The 23,524-nt window shown below is 51.0% G+C and overlaps 1 protein-coding gene across 4 annotated transcripts in view; it reads right to left on the bottom strand.

The window, feature by feature from the left end:
• RECQL4 (RecQ like helicase 4) overlaps positions 1 to 23,524 on the bottom strand; it is a 75,049-nt gene that overhangs the window by 3,565 nt on the left and 47,960 nt on the right. The window lies entirely within an intron of this gene.

The following is a 23,524-nucleotide window of genomic DNA, read 5'->3' as shown; positions in this document are numbered from 1 at the left end:
GGTTATACTGCCACCTACAGGAGGATCAGACACTAGAAAAATCTTATTGTATTCACCCATTGAGGGACACAGGAAGTCCTAATCATGTGGGTTATACTGCCACCTACAGGAGGATCAGACACTAGAAAAATCTTATTTTCTTCTCCCATTGAGGGACACAGGAAGTCCTAATCATGTGGGTTATACTGCCACCTACAAGAGGATCAGACACTAGAAAAATCTTATTTTATTCACCCATTGAGGGACACAGGAAGTCCTAATCATGTGGGTTATACTGCCACCTACAAGAGGATCAGACACTAGGAAAATCGTATTTTCATCACCCATTGAGGGACACAGGAAGTCCTAGCCATGTGGGTTATACTGCCACCTGCAGGAGGATCAGACACTAGAAAAATCTTATTTTCTTCACCCATTGAGGGACACAGGAAGTCCTAATCATGTGGGTTATACTGCCACCTACAGGAGGATCAGACAGTAGAAAAATCTTATTTTATTCACCCATTGAGGGACACAGGAAGTCCTAATCATGTGGGTTATACTGCCACCTACAGGAGGATCAGACAGTAGAAAAATCTTATTTTCTTCTCCCATTGAGGGACACAGGAAGTCCTAATCATGTGGGTTATACTGCCACCTACAGGAGGATCAGACACTAGAAAAATCTTATTTTATTCACCCATTGAGGGACACAGGAAGTCCTAATCATGTGGGTTATACTGCCACCTACAGGAGGATCAGACACTAGAAAAATCTTATTTTATTCACCCATTGAGGGACACAGGAAGTCCTAATCATGTGGGTTATACTGCCACCTACAGGAGGATCAGACACTAGAAAAATCTTATTTTCTTCACCCATTGAGGGACACAGGAAGTCCTAATCATGTGGGTTATACTGCCACCTACAGGAGGATCAGACACTAGAAAAATCTTATTGTATTCACCCATTGAGGGACACAGGAAGTCCTAATCATGTGGGTTATACTGCCACCTACAGGAGGATCAGACACTAGAAAAATCTTATTTTCTTCACCCATTGAGGGACACAGGAAGTCCTAATCATGTGGGTTATACTGCCACCTACAGGAGGATCAGACACTAGAAAAATCTTATTTTCTTCACCCATTGAGGGACACAGGAAGTCCTAATCATGTGGGTTATACTGCCACCTACAGGAGGATCAGACACTAGAAAAATCTTATTTTCTTCTCCCATTGAGGGACACAGGAAGTCCTAATCATGTGGGTTATACTGCCACCTACAGGAGGATCAGACACTAGAAAAATCTTATTTTCTTCACCCATTGAGGGACACAGGAAGTCCTAATCATGTGGGTTATACTGCCACCTACAGGAGGATCAGACACTAGAAAAATCTTATTTTCTTCTCCCATTGAGGGGCACAGGAAGTCCTAATCATGTGGGTTATACTGCCACCTACAGGAGGATCAGACACTAGAAAAATCTTATTTTCTTCACCCATTGAGGGACACAGGAAGTCCTAATCATGTGGGTTATACTGCCACCTACAGGAGGATCAGACACTAGAAAAATCTTATTGTATTCACCCATTGAGGGACACAGGAAGTCCTAATCATGTGGGTTATACTGCCACCTACAGGAGGATCAGACACTAGAAAAATCTTATTTTCTTCACCCATTGAGGGACACAGGAAGTCCTAATCATGTGGGTTATACTGCCACCTACAGGAGGATCAGACACTAGAAAAATCTTATTTTCTTCACCCATTGAGGGACACAGGAAGTCCTAATCATGTGGGTTATACTGCCACCTACAGGAGGATCAGACACTAGAAAATCTTATTTTCTTCACCCATTGAGGGACACAGGAAGTCCTAATCATGTGGGTTATACTGCCACCTACAGGAGGATCAGACACTAGAAAAATCTTATTTTCTTCACCCATTGAGGGACACAGGAAGTCCTAATCATGTGGGTTATACTGCCACCTACAGGAGGATCAGACACTAGAAAAATCTTATTGTATTCACCCATTGAGGGACACAGAAAGTCCTAATCATGTGGGTTATACTGCCACCTACAGGAGGATCAGACACTAGAAAAATCTTATTTTCTTCACCCATTGAGGGACACAGGAAGTCCTAATCATGTGGGTTATACTGCCACCTACAGGAGGATCAGACACTAGGAAAATCTTATTTTCTTCTCCCATTGAGGGACACAGGAAGTCCTAATCATGTGGGTTATACTGCCACCTACAGGAGGATCAGACACTAGAAAAATCTTATTTTCTTCACCCATTGAGGGACACAGGAAGTCCTAATCATGTGGGTTATACTGCCACCTACAGGAGGATCAGACACTAGAAAAATCTTATTTTATTCACCCATTGAGGGACACAGGAAGTCCTAATCATGTGGGTTATACTGCCACCTACAGGAGGATCAGACACTAGAAAAATCTTATTTTATTCACCCATTGAGGGACACAGGAAGTCCTAATCATGTGGGTTATACTGCCACCTACAGGAGGATCAGACACTAGAAAAATCTTATTTTATTCACCCATTGAGGGACACAGGAAGTCCTAATCATGTGGGTTATACTGCCACCTACAGGAGGATCAGACACTAGAAAATCTTATTTTATTCACCCATTGAGGGACACAGGAAGTCCTAATCATGTGGGTTATACTGCCACCTACAGGAGGATCAGACACTAGAAAAATCTTATTTTATTCACCCATTGAGGGACACAGGAAGTCCTAATCATGTGGGTTATACTGCCACCTACAGGAGGATCAGACACTAGAAAAATCTTATTTTCTTCTCCCATTGAGGGACACAGGAAGTCCTAATCATGTGGGTTATACTGCCACCTACAGGAGGATCAGACACTAGAAAAATCTTATTGTATTCACCCATTGAGGGACACAGGAAGTCCTAATCATGTGGGTTATACTGCCACCTACAGGAGGATCAGACACTAGAAAAATCTTATTTCATTCACCCATTGAGGGACACAGGAAGTCCTAATCATTGTGGGTTATACTGCCACCTACAGGAGGATCAGACACTAGAAAAATCTTATTGTATTCACCCATTGAGGGACACAGGAAGTCCTAATCATGTGGGTTATACTGCCACCTACAAGAGGATCAGACACTAGGAAAATCTTATTTTCTTCACCCATTGAGGGACACAGGAAGTCCTAATCATGTGGGTTATACTGCCACCTACAGGAGGATCAGACACTAGAAAAATCTTATTTTCTTCACCCATTGAGGGACACAGGAAGTCCTAATCATGTGGGTTATACTGCCACCTACAGGAGGATCAGACACTAGAAAAATCTTATTTTCTTCACCCATTGAGGGACACAGGAAGTCCTAATCATGTGGGTTATACTGCCACCTACAGGAGGATCAGACACTAGAAAAATCTTATTTTCTTCACCCATTGAGGGACACAGGAAGTCCTAATCATGTGGGTTATACTGCCACCTACAGGAGGATCAGACACTAGAAAAATCGTATTTTCTTCACCCATTGAGGGACACAGGAAGTCCTAATCATGTGGGTTATACTGCCACCTACAGGAGGATCAGACACTAGAAAAATCTTATTTTCTTCACCCATTGTGGGACACAGGAAGTCCTAATCATGTGGGTTATACTGCCACCTACAGGAGGATCAGACACTAGAAAAATCTTATTTCATTCACCCATTGAGGGACACAGGAAGTCCTAATCATGTGGGTTATACTGCCACCTACAGGAGGATCAGACACTAGAAAAATCTTATTTTCTTCACCCATTGAGGGACACAGGAAGTCCTAATCATGTGGGTTATACTGCCACCTACAGGAGGATCAGACACTAGAAAAATCTTATTTTATTCACCCATTGAGGGACACAGGAAGTCCTAATCATGTGGGTTATACTGCCACCTACAGGAGGATCAGACACTAGAAAAATCTTATTTTCTTCACCCATTGAGGGACACAGGAAGTCCTAATCATGTGGGTTATACTGCCACCTACAGGAGGATCAGACACTAGAAAAATCTTATTTTATTCACCCATTGAGGGACACAGGAAGTCCTAATCATGTGGGTTATACTGCCACCTACAGGAGGATCAGACACTAGAAAAATCTTATTTTCTTCACCCATTGTGGGACACAGGAAGTCCTAATCATGTGGGTTATACTGCCACCTACAGGAGGATCAGACACTAGAAAAATCTTATTGTATTCACCCATTGAGGGACACAGGAAGTCCTAATCATGTGGGTTATACTGCCACCTACAGGAGGATCAGACACTAGAAAAATCTTATTTTCTTCTCGCATTGAGGGACACAGGAAGTCCTAATCATGTGGGTTATACTGCCACCTACAGGAGGATCAGACACTAGAAAAATCTTATTTTCTTCTCGCATTGAGGGACACAGGAAGTCCTAATCATGTGGGTTATACTGCCACCTACAGGAGGATCAGACACTAGAAAAATCTTATTTTATTCACCCATTGAGGGACACAGGAAGTCCTAATCATGTGGGTTATACTGCCACCTACAGGAGGATCAGACACTAGAAAAATCTTATTTTCTTCACCCATTGTGGGACACAGGAAGTCCTAATCATGTGGGTTATACTGCCACCTACAGGAGGATCAGACACTAGAAAAATCTTATTTTCTTCACCCATTGAGGGACACAGGAAGTCCTAATCATGTGGGTTATACTGCCACCTACAGGAGGATCAGACACTAGAAAAATCTTATTTTATTCACCCATTGAGGGACACAGGAAGTCCTAATCATGTGGGTTATACTGCCACCTACAGGAGGATCAGACACTAGAAAAATCTTATTTTCTTCACCCATTGAGGGACACAGGAAGTCCTAATCATGTGGGTTATACTGCCACCTACAGGAGGATCAGACACTAGAAAAATCTTATTTTCTTCACCCATTGAGGGACACAGGAAGTCCTAATCATGTGGGTTATACTGCCACCTACAGGAGGATCAGACACTAGGAAAATCTTATTTTCTTCTCCCATTGAGGGACACAGGAAGTCCTAATCATGTGGGTTATACTGCCACCTACAGGAGGATCAGACACTAGAAAAATCTTATTTTCTTCACCCATTGAAGGACACAGGAAGTCCTAATCATGTGGGTTATACTGCCACCTACAGGAGGATCAGACACTAGAAAAATCTTATTTTCTTCACCCATTGAGGGACACAGGAAGTCCTAATCATGTGGGTTATACTGCCACCTACAGGAGGATCAGACACTAGAAAAATCGTATTTTCTTCACCCATTGAGGGACACAGGAAGTCCTAATCATGTGGGTTATACTGCCACCTACAGGAGGATCAGACACTAGAAAAATCTTATTTCATTCACCCATTGAGGGACACAGGAAGTCCTAATCATGTGGGTTATACTGCCACCTACAGGAGGATCAGACACTAGAAAAATCTTATTTTATTCACCCATTGAGGGACACAGGAAGTCCTAACCATGTGGGTTATACTGCCACCTACAGGAGGATCAGACACTAGAAAAATCTTATTTCATTCACCCATTGAGGGACACAGGAAGTCCTAATCATGTGGGTTATACTGCCACCTACAGGAGGATCAGACACTAGAAAAATCGTATTTTCTTCACCCATTGAGGGACACAGGAAGTCCTAATCATGTGGGTTATACTGCCACCTACAGGAGGATCAGACACTAGAAAAATCTTATTTCATTCACCCATTGAGGGACACAGGAAGTCCTAATCATGTGGGTTATACTGCCACCTACAGGAGGATCAGACACTAGAAAAATCTTATTTTATTCACCCATTGAGGGACACAGGAAGTCCTAACCATGTGGGTTATACTGCCACCTACAGGAGGATCAGACACTAGAAAAATCTTATTGTATTCACCCATTGAGGGACACAGGAAGTCCTAATCATGTGGGTTATACTGCCACCTACAAGAGGATCAGACACTAGGAAAATCTTATTTTCTTCACCCATTGAGGGACACAGGAAGTCCTAATCATGTGGGTTATACTGCCACCTACAGGAGGATCAGACACTAGAAAAATCTTATTTTCTTCACCCATTGAAGGACACAGGAAGTCCTAATCATGTGGGTTATACTGCCACCTACAGGAGGATCAGACACTAGAAAAATCTTATTTTATTCACCCATTGAGGGACACAGGAAGTCCTAATCATGTGGGTTATACTGCCACCTACAGGAGGATCAGACACTAGAAAAATCTTATTGTATTCACCCATTGAGGGACACAGGAAGTCCTAATCATGTGGGTTATACTGCCACCTACAGGAGGATCAGACACTAGAAAAATCTTATTTTCTTCACCCATTGAGGGACACAGGAAGTCCTAATCATGTGGGTTATACTGCCACCTACAGGAGGATCAGACACTAGAAAAATCGTATTTTCTTCACCCATTGAGGGACACAGGAAGTCCTAATCATGTGGGTTATACTGCCACCTACAAGAGGATCAGACACTAGGAAAATCGTATTTTCTTCACCCATTGAGGGACACAGGAAGTCCTAATCATGTGGGTTATACTGCCACCTACAGGAGGATCAGACACTAGAAAAATCGTATTTTCTTCACCCATTGAGGGACACAGGAAGTCCTAATCATGTGGGTTATACTGCCACCTACAGGAGGATCAGACACTAGAAAAATCTTATTTTATTCACCCATTGAGGGACACAGGAAGTCCTAATCATGTGGGTTATACTGCCACCTACAGGAGGATCAGACACTAGAAAAATCTTATTTTCTTCACCCATTGAGGGACACAGGAAGTCCTAATCATGTGGGTTATACTGCCACCTACAGGAGGATCAGACACTAGAAAAATCGTATTTTCTTCACCCATTGAGGGACACAGGAAGTCCTAATCATGTGGGTTATACTGCCACCTACAAGAGGATCAGACACTAGGAAAATCGTATTTTCTTCACCCATTGAGGGACACAGGAAGTCCTAATCATGTGGGTTATACTGCCACCTACAGGAGGATCAGACACTAGAAAAATCTTATTTTCTTCACCCATTGAGGGACACAGGAAGTCCTAATCATGTGGGTTATACTGCCACCTACAGGAGGATCAGACACTAGAAAAATCTTATTTTATTCACCCATTGAGGGACACAGGAAGTCCTAATCATGTGGGTTATACTGCCACCTACAGGAGGATCAGACACTAGAAAAATCTTATTTTATTCACCCATTGAGGGACACAGGAAGTCCTAATCATGTGGGTTATACTGCCACCTACAGGAGGATCAGACACTAGAAAAATCTTATTTTATTCACCCATTGAGGGACACAGGAGGACTGAAACACAAGAAATGGGGATGGCCTGCAGTCACCTGGGAGGAATTTCCATCCACCTGATAGAACTCGGAGAACAGAAGACCAGGCGGCTGCGTTACAAACATGGAAAAGGGCCTAATGCCGGAAATCTGGAGACGTGCCAATGGAGTCCTAATGGAGAGACTCCGGAAAGGGGGAACCGAGGAGGATCGTCTGTCTGAGCTCCAATGAGAACACTGATCACTTCTGCTGAGCCCATACAGGGCGACATAAAGGGGATCAGTCCTCCAGAAAGAAGCAATAGGTATAGATACTGGAAGCTCACACAGCCTGGACCCCGTCCAACAATGGAGGAACGGAGCTGGACAGAGGTGGAAATTGGAGACTATCCTGAGGAGAAACGAAGGCCTGAAGGTCACCTTGTCAGACAAAACCAAACCAACTTTGGGTTGGACAAATCTACCAGCTCAGACATTTTACTAGCCGAGGTGATGATCACAAGTCGTCAAGCTTGCAAGTCAGAGCGGAGGGGAAGGGCTCCGATTGGATCACATGGGCTTCTCAAGAGCCAAAAGAACCAGATTAAATATCAGAGTTAGAGGGGCTGGACTGGGGGGAAAGTTATAGGGGCTGGACTGGGGGGAAAGTTATAGGGGCTGGACTGGGGGGAAAGTTATAGGGGCTGGACTGGGGGGAAAGTTATAGGGGCTGGACTGGGGGGAAAGTTATAGGGGCTGGACTGGGGGGAAAGTTATAGGGGCTGGACTGGGGGGAAAGTTATAGGCGCTGGACTGGGGGGAAAGTTATAGGCGCTGGACTGGGGGGAAAGTTATAGGGGCTGGACTGGGGGGAAAGTTATAGGGGCTGGACTGGGGGGGGTTAAATGGGCTGGACTGGGGAAAGCACATTGTGACCCCCTGCACACGGGTGGTAATCAGACAGTGGGAAGACAATGGACTCTGAAGCAGGATGGAAAGTGCAGAGAAATGCCCCTAGATTGTGCCAAGAGACACACATTAGTCCAGTCCCGGTCAGTGGAAAGAGATTCTGCCCTACAGATAAACTCCTATGGGCGGGGGTGGGGGAAGCCCTTAGTCCACTTTCCACGACATCATTGAATGTGGAAGGCATATATATTTTACTTGGTGTGAGTACGCCGCAAGAGTTGCAGGCATCACAGACTCAGATAGAAATTGGGGTTCACAATTTCTAGCCTGAAGAGTGAAGTTTTTTTCTGGGGAAGAACTCTTTGGATTGGTTGGGAAGGGTCCAGAAGCAGCTTTAGATACTTCAAGTGATGAGCTGGAATCAGCGATGATTTCTGAAGGTTTAGGATTCACACAGCATGTTGTCCTCCATAAGCCTCACTGACCGTTCACGTAACTGGAGGTTGTCTCTTGTATCCCACAACAGGCATACCCTAAAAGTCCCATAGAGCCACACTGGAGACAGCACATTGGAGAACATGAGATGGAGAAGACAGGACCTTGGAGAACATGAGATGGAGAAGACAGGACCTTGGAGAACATGAGATGGAGAAGACAGGACCTTGGAGAACATGAGATGGAGAAGACAGGACTTGGGGAACATGAGATGGAGAAGACAGGACCTTGGAGAACATGAGATGGAGAAGACAGGACCTTGGAGAACATGAGATGGAGAAGACAGGACCTTGGAGAACATGAGATGGAGAACATGAGATGCAGAAGACAGGACCTTGGAGAAATTGAGATGGAGAACATGAGATGGAGAAGACAGGACCTTGGAGAACATGAGATGGAGAACATGAGATGGAGAAGACAGGACCTTGGAGAACATGAGATGGAGAAGACAGGACCTTGGAGAACATGAGATGGAGAAGACAGGACCTTGGAGAACATGAGATGGAGAAGACAGGACCTTGGAGAACATGAGATGGAGAAGACAGGACCTTGGAGAACATGAGATGGAGAAGACAGGACCTTGGAGAACATGAGATGGAGAAGACAGGACCTTGGAGAACATGAGATAGAGAAGACAGGACCTTGGAGAACATGAGATGGAGAAGACAGGACCTTGGAGAACATGAGATGGAGAAGACAGGACCTTGGAGAACATGAGATGGAGAAGACAGGACCTTGGAGAACATGAGATGGAGAAGACAGGACCTTGGAGAACATGAGATGGAGAAGACATGACCTTGGAGAACATGAGATGGAGAAGACAGGACCTTGGAGAACATGAGATGGAGAAGACAGGACCTTGGAGAACATGAGATAGAGAAGACAGGACCTTGGAGAACATGAGATGGAGAAGACAGGACCTTGGAGAACATGAGATGGAGAAGACAGGACCTTGGAGAACATGAGATGCAGAAGACAGGACCTTGGAGAACATGAGATGGAGAAGACAGGACCTTGGAGAACATGAGATGGAGAAGACAGGACTTGGGGAACATGAGATGGAGAAGACAGGACTTGGGGAACATGAGATGGAGAAGACAGGACTTGGAGAACATGAGATGGAGAAGACAGGACCTTGGAGAACATGAGATGCAGAAGACAGGACTTGGGGAACATGAGATGCAGAAGACAGGACCTTGGAGAACATGAGATGGAGAAGACAGGACTTGGGGAACATGAGATGGAGAAGACAGGACTTGGAGAACATGAGATGGAGAAGACAGGACCTTGGAGAACATGAGATGCAGAAAACAGGACTTGGGGAACATGAGATGGAGAAGACAGGACTTGGAGAACATGAGATGGAGAAGACAGGACCTTGGAGAACATGAGATGCAGAAGACAGGACTTGGGGAACATGAGATGCAGAAGACAGGACCTTGGAGAACATGAGATGGAGAAGACAGGACTTGGGGAACATGAGATGGAGAAGACAGGACTTGGGGAACATGAGATGGAGAAGACAGGACCTTGGAGAACATGAGATGGAGAAGACAGAAGACAGGACTTGGGGAACATGAGATGCAGAAGACAGGACCTTGGAGAACATGAGATGGAGAAGACAGGACCTTGGAGAACATGAGATGGAGAAGACAGAAGGCAGGACCTTGGAGAACATGAGATGCAGAAGACAGGACCTTGGAGAACATGAGATGCAGAAGACAGGACCTTGGAGAACATGAGATGGAGAAGACAGGACCTTGGAGAACATAGAACCTTGGAGAACATGAGATGGAGAAGACAGGACCTTGGAAAACATAGGACCTTGGAGAACATGAGATGCAGAAGACAGGACCTTGGAGAACATGACATACAGAAGACAGGACCTTGGAGAACATGAGATGCAGAAGACAGGATGAATGGAAAGGCCGGTCCCGGAAGTGCAGATGCCATGCAGCATAAGGCATTGGTGAGCCAAAAACATGGGCACAAGGAAGTAGGCATCTTATGCCCGAGACCAGAAAGTCTGCCTGGTGAAGACTGGTAAAACCCTCGACACCACTTTGCAGCAGAGACTGAGGCTATGACCTCTTGGTCCAGCAGTCAAGAGCGTGCCTGCTTGAGATCAGCAAGTTGCTGACGGGACGCAGAAATGCACCACATCCAGGTGGCTGCAAAAGTCAACAAGCGTCCTTCCACTTTGATATCGCAACTTTGGAGAGCCGGACCTTGAATGAATGAATAAATGACTACACATGCGAACTGAATCGCCTCTGGGCGCTTTTTCCAGTCAGTGTCTGCTTGGCTGGTGCGGTCATTTTACCCCGTAGGATCTCGACACGCTTGGGACACACAGTCATACACATATATATACTGGGCCAATTTGGACAAGATCCAATTTACCTACCAGCATGTCTTTGTAGTGTAGGAGGAAACCGGAGTACCCAGAGGAAACCCACGCAGGCACAGGGAGAACATGCAAACTCCAGGCAGATGGTGTCGTGGTCGGGATACGAACCAGCAACCCTTTTGCTGCTAGGCGAAAGTGCTACCCACTACACCACTGTGCTGCCTCCTTGCAGCTGGCTGGGGATTCTGTGACCTGATGCTTCTTCCATAACCTGGGGGGGCATTTTTTTTTATTTAGAGTACTGCAGCAGATAAGAAGAAAACCATTAACTCCATACATGTGTCTAACATGTACAACAAGTCTTCCAAGTCGCTGCAAGATACATTTCCAAGAAAGAAAAACCCCCAGAAAATATCCAGAGGGGGTAAACATGACGTACAGAAAGCACATTGGCCATCAATAGTCGGTGTACTGCGGGATAGGATATGGGGGGTTAGGGTCCTGTGTACTGCGGGATAGGATATGGGGGGTTAGGGTCCGGTGTACTGCGGGATAGGATATGGGGGGTTAGGGTCCGGTGTACTGCGGGATAGGATATGGGGGGTTAGGGTCCGGTGTACTGCGGGATAGGATATGGGGGGTTAGGGTCCGGTGTACTGCGGTATCAACAAGCCATCCAAACCTGGGGAGAGGACTCTGTATAGTAAGGCCTCAGAGGGTTCAATGGATGAGAAGAAAACAAGAGAGACGAACATGACAGCGAATTCCTTCCAGATCAATGAAGGTTTCCCCAGAAATGGAAACACTTCATGTTATCGGAGATCTGGGGGAAAATCACAACCACTGAACCCAACCCAGATCCACAGCTCAGCCATAGCACCCCCCAGGATCCAGTACGTCTGCTGGGGACACCTTTCCAGGAGGGAAGAGCACCCCCCAGGATCCAGTACGTCTGCTGGGGACACCTTTCCAGGAGGGAAGAGCACCCCCCAGGATCCAGTACGTCTGCTTCCAGGAGGAAAGAGCACCCCCCAGGATCCAGTACGTCTGCTTCCAGGAGGGAAGAGCACCCCCCAGGATCCAGTACGTCTGCTTCCAGGAGGGAAGAGCACCCCCCAGGATCCAGTACCGTCTGCTTCCAGGAGGGAAGAGCACCCCCCAGGATCCAGTACGTCTGCTGGGGACACCTTTCCAGGAGGGAAGAGCACCCCCCAGGATCCAGTACGTCTGCTTCCATGAGGGAAGAGCACCCCCCAGGATCCAGTACGTCTGCTTCCAGGAGGGAAGAGCACCCCCAGGATCCAGTACGTCTGCTTCCAGGAGGGAAGAGCACCCCCCAGGATCCAGTACGTCTGCTTCCAGGAGGGAAGAGCACCCCCAGGATCCAGTACGTCTGCTTCCAGGAGGGAAGAGCACCCCCCTGGATCCAGTACGTCTGCTGGGGACACCTTTCCAGGAGGGAAGAGCACCCCCCAGGATCCAGTACGTCTGCTGTGGACACCTTTCCAGGAGGGAAGAGCACCCCCCAGGATCCAGTACGTCTGCTTCCAGGAGGGAAGAGCCCCCCCCAGGATCCAGTACGTCTGCTTCCAGGAGGGAAGAGCACCCCCAGGATCCAGTACCGTCTGCTTCCAGGAGGGAAGAGCACCCCCCAGGATCCAGTACGTCTGCTTCCAGGAGGGAAGAGCACCCCCCAGGATCCAGTACCGTCTGCTTCCAGGAGGGAAGAGCACCCCCCAGGATCCAGTACGTCTGCTGGGGACACCTTTCCAGGAGGGAAGAGCACCCCCCAGGATCCAGTACGTCTGCTTCCAGGAGGAAAGAGCACCCCCCAGGATCCATTACGTCTGCTTCCAGGAGGGAAGAGCACCCCCCAGGATCCAGTACGTCTGCTTCCAGGAGGGAAAAGCACCCCCCAGGATCCAGTACCGTCTGCTTCCAGGAGGGAAGAGCACCCCCCAGGATCCAGTACGTCTGCTTCCAGGAGGAAAGAGCACCCCCCAGGATCCATTACGTCTGCTTCCAGGAGGGAAGAGCACCCCCCAGGATCCAGTACGTCTGCTTCCAGGAGGGAAGAGCACCCCCCAGGATCCAGTACGTCTGCTTCCAGGAGGGAAGAGCACCCCCCAGGATCCAGTACGTCTGCTTCCAGGAGGGAAGAGCACCCCCCAGGATCCAGTACGTCTGCTTCCAGGAGGGAAGAGCACCCCCCTGGATCCAGTACGTCTGCTGGGGACACCTTTCCAGGAGGGAAGAGCACCCCCCAGGATCCAGTACGTCTGCTGGGGACACCTTTCCAGGAGGGAAGAGCACCCCCCAGGATCCAGTACGTCTGCTTCCAGGAGGGAAGAGCACCCCCCAGGATCCAGTACGTCTGCTTCCAGGAGGGAAGAGCACCCCCCATGATCCAGTACGTCTGCTGGGGACACCTTTCCAGGAGGGAAGAGCACCCCCCAGGATCCAGTACGTCTGCTTCCAGGAGGGAAGAGCACCCCCCAGGATCCAGTACGTCTGCTTCCAGGAGGGAAGAGCACCCCCAGGATCCAGTACGTCTGCTTCCAGGAGGGAAGAGCACCCCCCTGGATCCAGTACGTCTGCTGGGGACACCTTTCCAGGAGGGAAGAGCACCCCCCAGGATCCAGTACGTCTGCTGTGGACACCTTTCCAGGAGGGAAGAGCACCCCCCAGGATCCAGTACGTCTGCTTCCATGAGGGAAGAGCACCCCCCAGGATCCAGTACGTCTGCTTCCAGGAGGGAAGAGCACCCCCAGGATCCAGTACCGTCTGCTTCCAGGAGGGAAGAGCACCCCCCAGGATCCAGTACGTCTGCTTCCAGGAGGGAAGAGCACCCCCCAGGATCCAGTACCGTCTGCTTCCAGGAGGGAAGAGCACCCCCCAGGATCCAGTACGTCTGCTGGGGACACCTTTCCAGGAGGGAAGAGCACCCCCCAGGATCCAGTACGTCTGCTTCCAGGAGGAAAGAGCACCCCCCAGGATCCATTACGTCTGCTTCCAGGAGGGAAGAGCACCCCCCAGGATCCAGTACGTCTGCTTCCAGGAGGGAAAAGCACCCCCCAGGATCCAGTACCGTCTGCTTCCAGGAGGGAAGAGCACCCCCCAGGATCCAGTACGTCTGCTTCCAGGAGGAAAGAGCACCCCCCAGGATCCATTACGTCTGCTTCCAGGAGGGAAGAGCACCCCCCAGGATCCAGTACGTCTGCTTCCAGGAGGGAAGAGCACCCCCCAGGATCCAGTACGTCTGCTTCCAGGAGGGAAGAGCACCCCCCAGGATCCAGTACGTCTGCTTCCAGGAGGGAAGAGCACCCCCCAGGATCCAGTACGTCTGCTTCCAGGAGGGAAGAGCACCCCCCTGGATCCAGTACGTCTGCTGGGGACACCTTTCCAGGAGGGAAGAGCACCCCCCAGGATCCAGTACGTCTGCTGGGGACACCTTTCCAGGAGGGAAGAGCACCCCCCAGGATCCAGTACGTCTGCTTCCAGGAGGGAAGAGCACCCCCCAGGATCCAGTACGTCTGCTTCCAGGAGGGAAGAGCACCCCCCATGATCCAGTACGTCTGCTGGGGACACCTTTCCAGGAGGGAAGAGCACCCCCCAGGATCCAGTACGTCTGCTTCCAGGAGGGAAGAGCACCCCCCAGGATCCAGTACCGTCTGCTTCCAGGAGGGAAGAGCACCCCCCAGGATCCAGTACGTCTGCTTCCAGGAGGGAAGAGCACCCCCCAGGATCCAGTACGTCTGCTGGGGACACCTTTCCAGGAGGGAAGAGCACCCCCCAGGATCCAGTACGTCTGCTTCCAGGAGGGAAGAGCACCCCCCAGGATCCAGTACGTCTGCTGGGGACACCTTTCCAGGAGGGAAGGGCACCCCCCAGGATCCAGTACGTCTGCTTCCAGGAGGGAAGAGCACCCCCCAGGATCCAGTACGTCTGCTGGGGACACCTTTCCAGGAGGGAAGAGCACCCCCCAGGATCCAGTACGTCTGCTGTGGACACCTTTCCAGGAGGGAAGAGCACCCCCCAGGATCCAGTACGTCTGCTTCCATGAGGGAAGAGCACCCCCCAGGATCCAGTACGTCTGCTTCCAGGAGGGAAGAGCACCCCCAGGATCCAGTACCGTCTGCTTCCAGGAGGGAAGAGCACCCCCCAGGATCCAGTACGTCTGCTTCCAGGAGGGAAGAGCACCCCCCAGGATCCAGTACCGTCTGCTTCCAGGAGGGAAGAGCACCCCCAGGATCCAGTACGTCTGCTGGGGACACCTTTCCAGGAGGGAAGAGCACCCCCCAGGATCCAGTACGTCTGCTTCCAGGAGGGAAGAGCACCCCCCAGGATCCATTACGTCTGCTTCCAGGAGGGAAGAGCACCCCCCAGGATCCAGTACGTCTGCTTCCAGGAGGGAAGAGCACCCCCCAGGATCCAGTACGTCTGCTTCCAGGAGGGAAGAGCACCCCCCAGGATCCAGTACCGTCTGCTTCCAGGAGGGAAGAGCACCCCCCAGGATCCAGTACGTCTGCTTCCAGGAGGGAAGAGCACCCCCCAGGATCCAGTACGTCTGCTTCCAGGAGGGAAGAGCACCCCCCTGGATCCAGTACGTCTGCTGGGGACACCTTTCCAGGAGGGAAGAGCACCCCCCAGGATCCAGTACGTCTGCTGGGGACACCTTTCCAGGAGGGAAGAGCACCCCCCAGGATCCAGTACGTCTGCTTCCATGAGGGAAGAGCACCCCCCAGGATCCAGTACGTCTGCTTCCAGGAGGGAAGAGCACCCCCCAGGATCCAGTACGTCTGCTGGGGACACCTTTCCAGGAGGGAAGAGCACCCCCCAGGATCCAGTACGTCTGCTTCCAGGAGGGAAGAGCACCCCCAGGATCCAGTACGTCTGCTTCCAGGAGGGAAGAGCACCCCCCAGGATCCAGTACGTCTGCTTCCAGGAGGGAAGAGCACCCCCAGGATCCAGTACATCTGCTTCCAGGAGGGAAGAGCACCCCCCAGGATCCAGTACCGTCTGCTTCCATGAGGGAAGAGCACCCCCCAGGATCCAGTACGTCTGCTTCCAGGAGGGAAGAGCACCCCCAGGATCCAGTACCGTCTGCTTCCAGGAGGGAAGAGCACCCCCCAGGATCCAGTACGTCTGCTTCCAGGAGGGAAGAGCACCCCCCAGGATCCAGTACGTCTGCTTCCAGGAGGGAAGAGCACCCCCCAGGATCCAGTACGTCTGCTGGGGACACCTTTCCAGGAGGGAAGAGCACCCCCCAGGATCCAGTACGTCTGCTTCCAGGAGGGAAGAGCACCCCCCAGGATCCAGTACCGTCTGCTTCCAGGAGGGAAGAGCACCCCCCAGGATCCAGTACGTCTGCTTCCAGGAGGGAAGAGCACCCCCCAGGATCCAGTACGTCTGCTTCCAGGAGGGAAGAGCACCCCCCAGGATCCAGTACGTCTGCTGGGGACACCTTTCCAGGAGGGAAGAGCACCCCCCAGGATCCAGTACGTCTGCTGGGGACACCTTTCCAGGAGGGAAGAGCACCCCCCAGGATCCAGTACGTCTGCTTCCAGGAGGGAAGAGCACCCCCCAGGATCCAGTACGTCTGCTTCCAGGAGGGAAGAGCACCCCCAGGATCCAGTACGTCTGCTGGGGACACCTTTCCAGGAGGGAAGAGCACCCCCCAGGATCCAGTACGTCTGCTTCCAGGAGGGAAGAGCACCCCCCAGGATCCAGTACGTCTGCTGGGGACACCTTTCCAGGAGGGAAGAGCACCCCCCAGGATCCAGTACGTCTGCTTCCAGGAGGGAAGAGCACCCCCCAGGATCCAGTACCGTCTGCTTCCAGGAGGGAAGAGCACCCCCAAGGATCCAGTACGTCTGCTGGGGACACCTTTCCAGGAGGGAAGAGCACCCCCCAGGATCCAGTACGTCTGCTTCCAGGAGGGAAGAGCACCCCCCAGGATCCAGTACCGTCTGCTTCCAGGAGGGAAGAGCACCCCCCAGGATCCAGTACGTCTGCTGGGGACACCTTTCCAGGAGGGAAGAGCACCCCCCAGGATCCAGTACGTCTGCTGGGGACACCTTTCCAGGAGGGAAGAGCACCCCCCAGGATCCAGTACGTCTGCTTCCAGGAGGGAAGAGCACCCCCCAGGATCCAGTACCGTCTGCTTCCAGGAGGGAAGAGCACCCCCCAGGATCCAGTACGTCTGCTGGGGACACCTTTCCAGGAGGGAAGAGCACCCCCCAGGATCCAGTACGTCTGCTTCCAGGAGGGAAGAGCACCCCCCAGGATCCAGTACCGTCTGCTTCCAGGAGGGAAGAGCACCCCCCAGGATCCAGTACGTCTGCTGGGGACACCTTTCCAGGAGGGAAGAGCACCCCCCATCATGAGTGTGGCCCCCAGCAGAGCCACACAGTCAGACATTGATCACAGACTTGGAATTCAGAAGTCTGCAAAGAGATCGACAACAACAAAAATTAAAGGAGGCCGATGAGTTAACCACTTACCACCCGCCGCACACACATACAAGTCAGCAGAATGGCGCAGATGGGCGTACCTGTACATCCCTTGGACTTTTGCAGCTGTGCGATGTTCGCCGGTGGCCCGCGATCGTGAGACAGAGGCAGAACGGGGAGATGCCTATGTAAGGCATTTCCCTGTTCTGCCTAGTGACATGAGAGGGATCTACTGTTCCCTGTCATACGGAGCGGTGATCTCTGTCATGTCAGTGGTAGCCCATCCCCCCCCACAGTTATAAACACTCCCTAGGACACACTTAACTCCTTCCTCGCCCCCTAGTGGTTAACCCATTCCCTGCCAGTGTCATTTATACAGTAAACAGTGGCTATTTATAGCACTGTTCGCTGTATAAATGACAATGGTCCCAAAATAGTGTCAAAAGTGTCCGATGTGTCCGCCAATGTCGCAGTACCAATAGAAAAAATATAAAATACATTGCGGCCATTACTAGTAAAAAAATAAAAAAATTTAATAAAAATGCTATAAAACGATCCCCTATTTTGTAGACGCTATAACTTTTGCGCAAACCAATCAATATACGCTTCTTGTTTTTTTTTTTAACAAAAATATGTAGAAGAATACGCATCGCCCTAAACTGAGAAGAAATTTTTTTTTATATATATTTTTTTGGGGGCCATTTATTATAGCAAAAATAATTGCTTTTTTTTTTTTTAATTGTCGCTATTTTTTTATTTATTTAAAAGGGAAAAAAATAAAAACCGCAGAGGTGATCAAATACCACCAAAAGAAATCTCTATTTCTTAAAAAAAGGGACGTCAATTTTGTTTCCCCAGAACGTCGCATGACCGCGCAATTGTCAGCTAAAGTGAGGCAGTGCCGAATCGCAAAAAAATAGGATTCTGTACTCACCGTAAAATCCATTTCTCTTCCGTTCATGGACGGACACAGCAGAAATTGACCTTCGGGTATTATCCTCCCTTTTAGGAGATTGACTAGGCAGAAAAACAGCATGTTAAGTGTTAAACACTCCACACAGCACAGTACCTCCCAGGGGGCGGATCCCCCGGGTACATCCCCCCCATTCTCTGTTCTGCAGCCTCAGTTCGTAAACAAGCAGTACAACAAAGGAGGGGTGGGTGCTGTGTCCGTCCATGAACTCAGAGAAATAGATTTTACGGTGAGTACAAAAATCCTATTTCCTCTTCCGTTCATGGACGGACACAGCAGCATCTGACCTTAGGGACGTCCCCAAGCAGTGTCAACAAATCGAGGGGAAAACACAGCAACCAACTTCACCCCAAACAAACCAGAGTTCTGCAACGAAGGAACTTCAACCTTAAACAGCCGCCTGCAAAACCCTGACGACCAGGTCGCTGCCTTACACACCTGTAAGACAGACGCTTGATGGCGGAAAGCCCAAGAGACACCAATCGCCCTGGTCGAATGCGCTGTAACCTGAAAGGGAGGTGCCCGCCCCTTTAGGGCATAGGCCTGAAGCACAACCTGTCGGATCCACCTAGAAATGGTGGCCGACGAGACCGCCTGACCCTTCTTATGACCAGTCACCGACACGAACAGCGAATCCGACCTTCGAAACGGAGCCGTAGCAGACAAGTACACCCGTAGGGCCCAAACCACGTCCAAGGAATGCAACTTTTGGGTTCGCGGGCCGAGGACATAAGGATGGAAGAACAATGTCCTCATTAATGTGAAAGGCCGAAACAACCTTAGGAAGGAATGACGGCTGCGGCCGCAGCACCACCTTATCCCTGTGGATGACCAAGTGAGGAGCCTTGCAAGAAAAGGCCGCTAATTCAGAAACCCGTCTGACCGATGTAATTGCCACCAGAAAAACCACCTTCTGGGACAGAGTCAATAAAGGGATTTCCCTAATGTCCTCAAACAGAGACTGTTGAAGCACCGAGAGGACTAAATTCAAGTCCCATGGAGGCAGTGGAGGACGCACAGGAGGGGCCACATGCCGAACCCCCTGCACAAACGTACGCACCAGAGAGTGCGCCGCTGTAAGTAAACAGCTAGAGCCGAAATCTGCCCCTTAACTGTACTTAAGGCGAGTGCCTGATCCACTCCCCGCTGTAAGAACAGCAGAATCCGGGACATCACAAATGTACGGGGGTGCCAATTCATCTCCTCCCACAAAGAGATGTAGGCCTTCCACGTACGATGGTAAATCTTCCATGAAGTAGACATCCGTGCCCGTAGCATGGTAGAAATCACCGAGTCCGACAGGCCCTGGGTCCCTCAGCACCTGGCTCTCAATAGCCACGCCGTAAAGCCAACGACTGTAAAGCAGGGTGAAAGATCGGACCTTGCGACAGAAGATCCTCTCGCAGAGGCAGACGCCAGGGGACATCTGCCACCAGACGCACCAGGATTGTTGGTATCCCCTCGGCTTCCAGTCTGCGCAGCAGACGACCTGACCACGAACCGTGACACCTTCCGATTGAGACGGGACACCAGAAGATCCACGTCTGGAGTGCCCCATTTCAGACACAGACTCTGAAACACATCCGGGTGTATCGACCATACTCCTTGGTCTAGCGTTTGGCGACTTAGGTAGTCGGCCTGCCAGTTCTGTACCCCCGGAATGTACGCGGCCGAAAGAGTCGTAACGTTATGTTCGGCCCACCGGAGGATGTGAGCGACTTCCGCCGCTGCAGTCGAGCTCCGTGTGCCCCCTTGATGATTGACATATGCCACAGCCGTGGTGTTGTCCGACTGAATCCTGACCAGGCAGGCCCTGCATTCTCAGAGACCACTTGGAGAGGCACAGCCTGATCGCCCAGAGCTCCAGGACATTGATTGGCAGGGGGGACTCTTCCCGAGTCCAGCGCCCCTGGGCTGACTGAACACCCCAGACACCCCCCAGCCGGAGAGACTGGCATCCGTCGTGACCGCAGGAAAGATTTCCCGGCCCGAAGTACCGGAGATGTTAGCCACCACACTAGGGAGGACCTGACCAGGCGACTCACCCGGACTTGGTAATCCAGTGGTAATTCAGTAAAGGAACCGGCGCGATCACCCCTTGACCAGCAGATCCTGAACAGCCCCAAACAGGGCCTCCCAACGACCTGGAGGAAGCTGGGAGGGAAAAAATCTGTTTGGCGGACAAGAGAGAAACTCTATCTTGTGCCCCGAGGAAACCACTTCGCAAACCCACCGGTCGGAAAGAAGAGACCTCCACAGAGCCGCAAATTCGCAAAGCCGGCCCCCCACCCGAGAGACGGGCGGGGGCAGACTTTAATGCGGAAGCAGGCTTTTCCGCAGGAGCGCTTCTGCCCTTCAGCGGGCGGCTTGGCGCCCTGGGAACGTTTACCTGCCGCACCGGGCGGACGGAAAAAAAACCGCTTGGGGGTAGTAAAGGAGGGCCCCTGCTTACGGCGAGGCTCCTTACCCTTTCCAGATTGTGGGAGCAGAGTGCTCTTACCTCCCGTAGCATATTTTATGATGTCATCTAGAGACGCCCCAAAAAGCCGTTCACCCTTAAAGGGTAAGTCCACCAAGGCCTTTATAGAAGACTGGTCCGCAGACCAACACTTCAGCCACACAAGGAGGCGCAACACTAACGCATAGGCGTAGGCCCTGGAGAGCAAGGGAAGCCGACTCACAGACAAATTTTAGGCCCTGCACCAACTGGTCGGCCAGTACCACACAGTCCGCAGGAGCATTCTGCGCCTCCAGCTCCTGAATCAACAACTTTGCCTGTTCGGGAAGTGTCTGTGACACTAGAGCCCGGCCAAAACCGGTCTCACCGCCGACCCCACCACTGTGAACATGGAGCGGGCCACAGCCTCAGCTCTCCTATCTGCTAGGTCCTTGAAAGCAGGAGCCCCTTCCACAGGCAACGTGGTCACCTTGTTTAGCCTGGACACAGGGGGGTCCACTGACGGAGGAGAGGTCCACTTTTTTAGGAAATCCTCCTCAAAACGGATAACGGACCGCAAAGCATTTCGTAACAGAAAAAACTTTCTTCGGCCGATCCCATTCCTTGTACAAAAATTTGTCCAGATAAGGAAAACAAGGAAACACTTTTGCGGTGCGGGGCGGCTTACGGAACCCAAAGGGGACCGACGTCTCCGATGTCTCCGCCAAATCCTTAAGTTTTTGAGTGAGTATCCCGCACCGCAGAAATAAGAGCTCCAACAAGCTCCCTATCATGCGCTGACCCTGAACCAGAGTCATCCTCACTGTCCGTGTGGACTAGGCCTGCATCCTCTGACACCACAGAACCAGGGCCGGAAGCAGTAGCAGGGCCTGATTCCGCGTCAGAGACATCCCCAGAAGAAGGCGGGGGGAGGGGGTGCTTTTTACCCCCCCTCTGGCCACTCGCCGCTTCAATCCTGGCAACAAACGACTCAATGACTGCCGTCATAGCATCCATGGAGGCCGCAGGAACAGGGGCACTAAGGGTTAAATCAGGCATGTCTGGGGGACAAGCATTCGGTTCGGACGCCATGCTGACCCACCCAATAGCCGCCCTTGGACTACAAGGCAAGACCCAAAGGCCACCCTCCCGGCCGCAGCAGAGAACAGGGGACCCCCTAGAGGACTCACCACCCGACCAGGCTGTACTGCTGCTGTCTGCCCCAGAGCGCTGTCTGTACTGTGCCGTCCCTCTAGGAAGTGTGCTGGAGCCGTTTGCGCCGATTTTCTAGCCACTAGAGGCTAAAAACCCCATCCAAAATGGCCACCGACATGCAAAAACAGCATGCAGGCTTCAAGAAAATGGCCACCGATCAGTAATAAAGGCGCCCGGCACCGGCAAAATGGCGGCCGTGATAGTGCAGAAAAAACAAAGTAACACACCAGCAAACACCCAGGACCCCCGGGCAGGCCCCTCCCGCACGCACGGCAGCAATAAAAACAACACAGCACCCCTGATAGTAGACACAGCCCCAAGCCACAGGATGGAGTCCCCCAGGCGGACCCCCCCCTCATGGCCAACCACCCAGAACCCAGGGAAGGAGGGAGAGGAAGGGAGAGAGGAAAGCAGGTGGACCCCCGATCGACCTCCCCAGGAATGCACCAGCCGCACCACCCTGCCAAGGCAAGGTGACTGCTACTTACCCGTCCTGCGACCACCGGCTGGAGACATCCCGGACAGAACCAACGTCCGAGCAGCTACAGCATGGCTGTCGGCCCGGCACTGTGACACGGACATAGAGCCCGGTCATATGTGTGCCCTGGAGCGTACAGCTCACAGGCCACCCCTGGAGCAACGGGGCATGTCGTGGACGGCCCATCGCGTAGCTAAAGGCCGGCACACGCTCGATGGCCGAACATGGGGGTACTACAAGGAACGAGGATCCAGCCCGTCACCCAGTCGGCAGTTGGTTGTAGATTCCAGGATCCAAAAATTCAGGAAAAACGAAAAGAAAAAGTAAGAAAATCGCTGTAACGGCTACCCACTGGTAGTGAGGGGTATCGGCCGTTGGAGACGTCCTTTTCCCTGGCAAGCTGCGATATGCAGGTACCGCCGGTATATCCCATCGAACGCCCTTCCAAGAAACGAGACGTGCTACGTTTGAAGGGTCAAGTAGACTGACTTTATTTGGCATATTTCACCTGCTTATATCTGGTTACAACTGTTACAAGAACAAGGACAGTTTCCGCCCTCCCCTTTTCCCAGTAGGGGGCTTCAACACAGACCCCCTGAAACAATGACATCTCCTTGAATTAATCACTTGACCAGTTTCTAGCCGCTTCGGCACCTCACCCCACTTAACATTTCCTGGCCAGGCACATAGAATTCAATTAACCTTTAAAACAATTATCACTCACACATAATCCCCATCAGCATACACCTCACAGGGGGGCTGTTTACCTGCACACAAAAGAAGAGTTCATTATCTATGCGAAGAGTACATTAGCATTCAACAATGAAAAGAAACTTGTCCAATTAACCCTTTGAGCTCAGAATACAATGTGGTACATCCAATGG

This window comes from Rana temporaria (genome assembly GCF_905171775.1).
Source record: "Rana temporaria chromosome 2 unlocalized genomic scaffold, aRanTem1.1 chr2p, whole genome shotgun sequence".
NCBI classification, from domain to species: Eukaryota; Metazoa; Chordata; class Amphibia; order Anura; family Ranidae; genus Rana; species Rana temporaria.
This window is presented reverse-complemented; position numbering and strand designations above follow the sequence as displayed.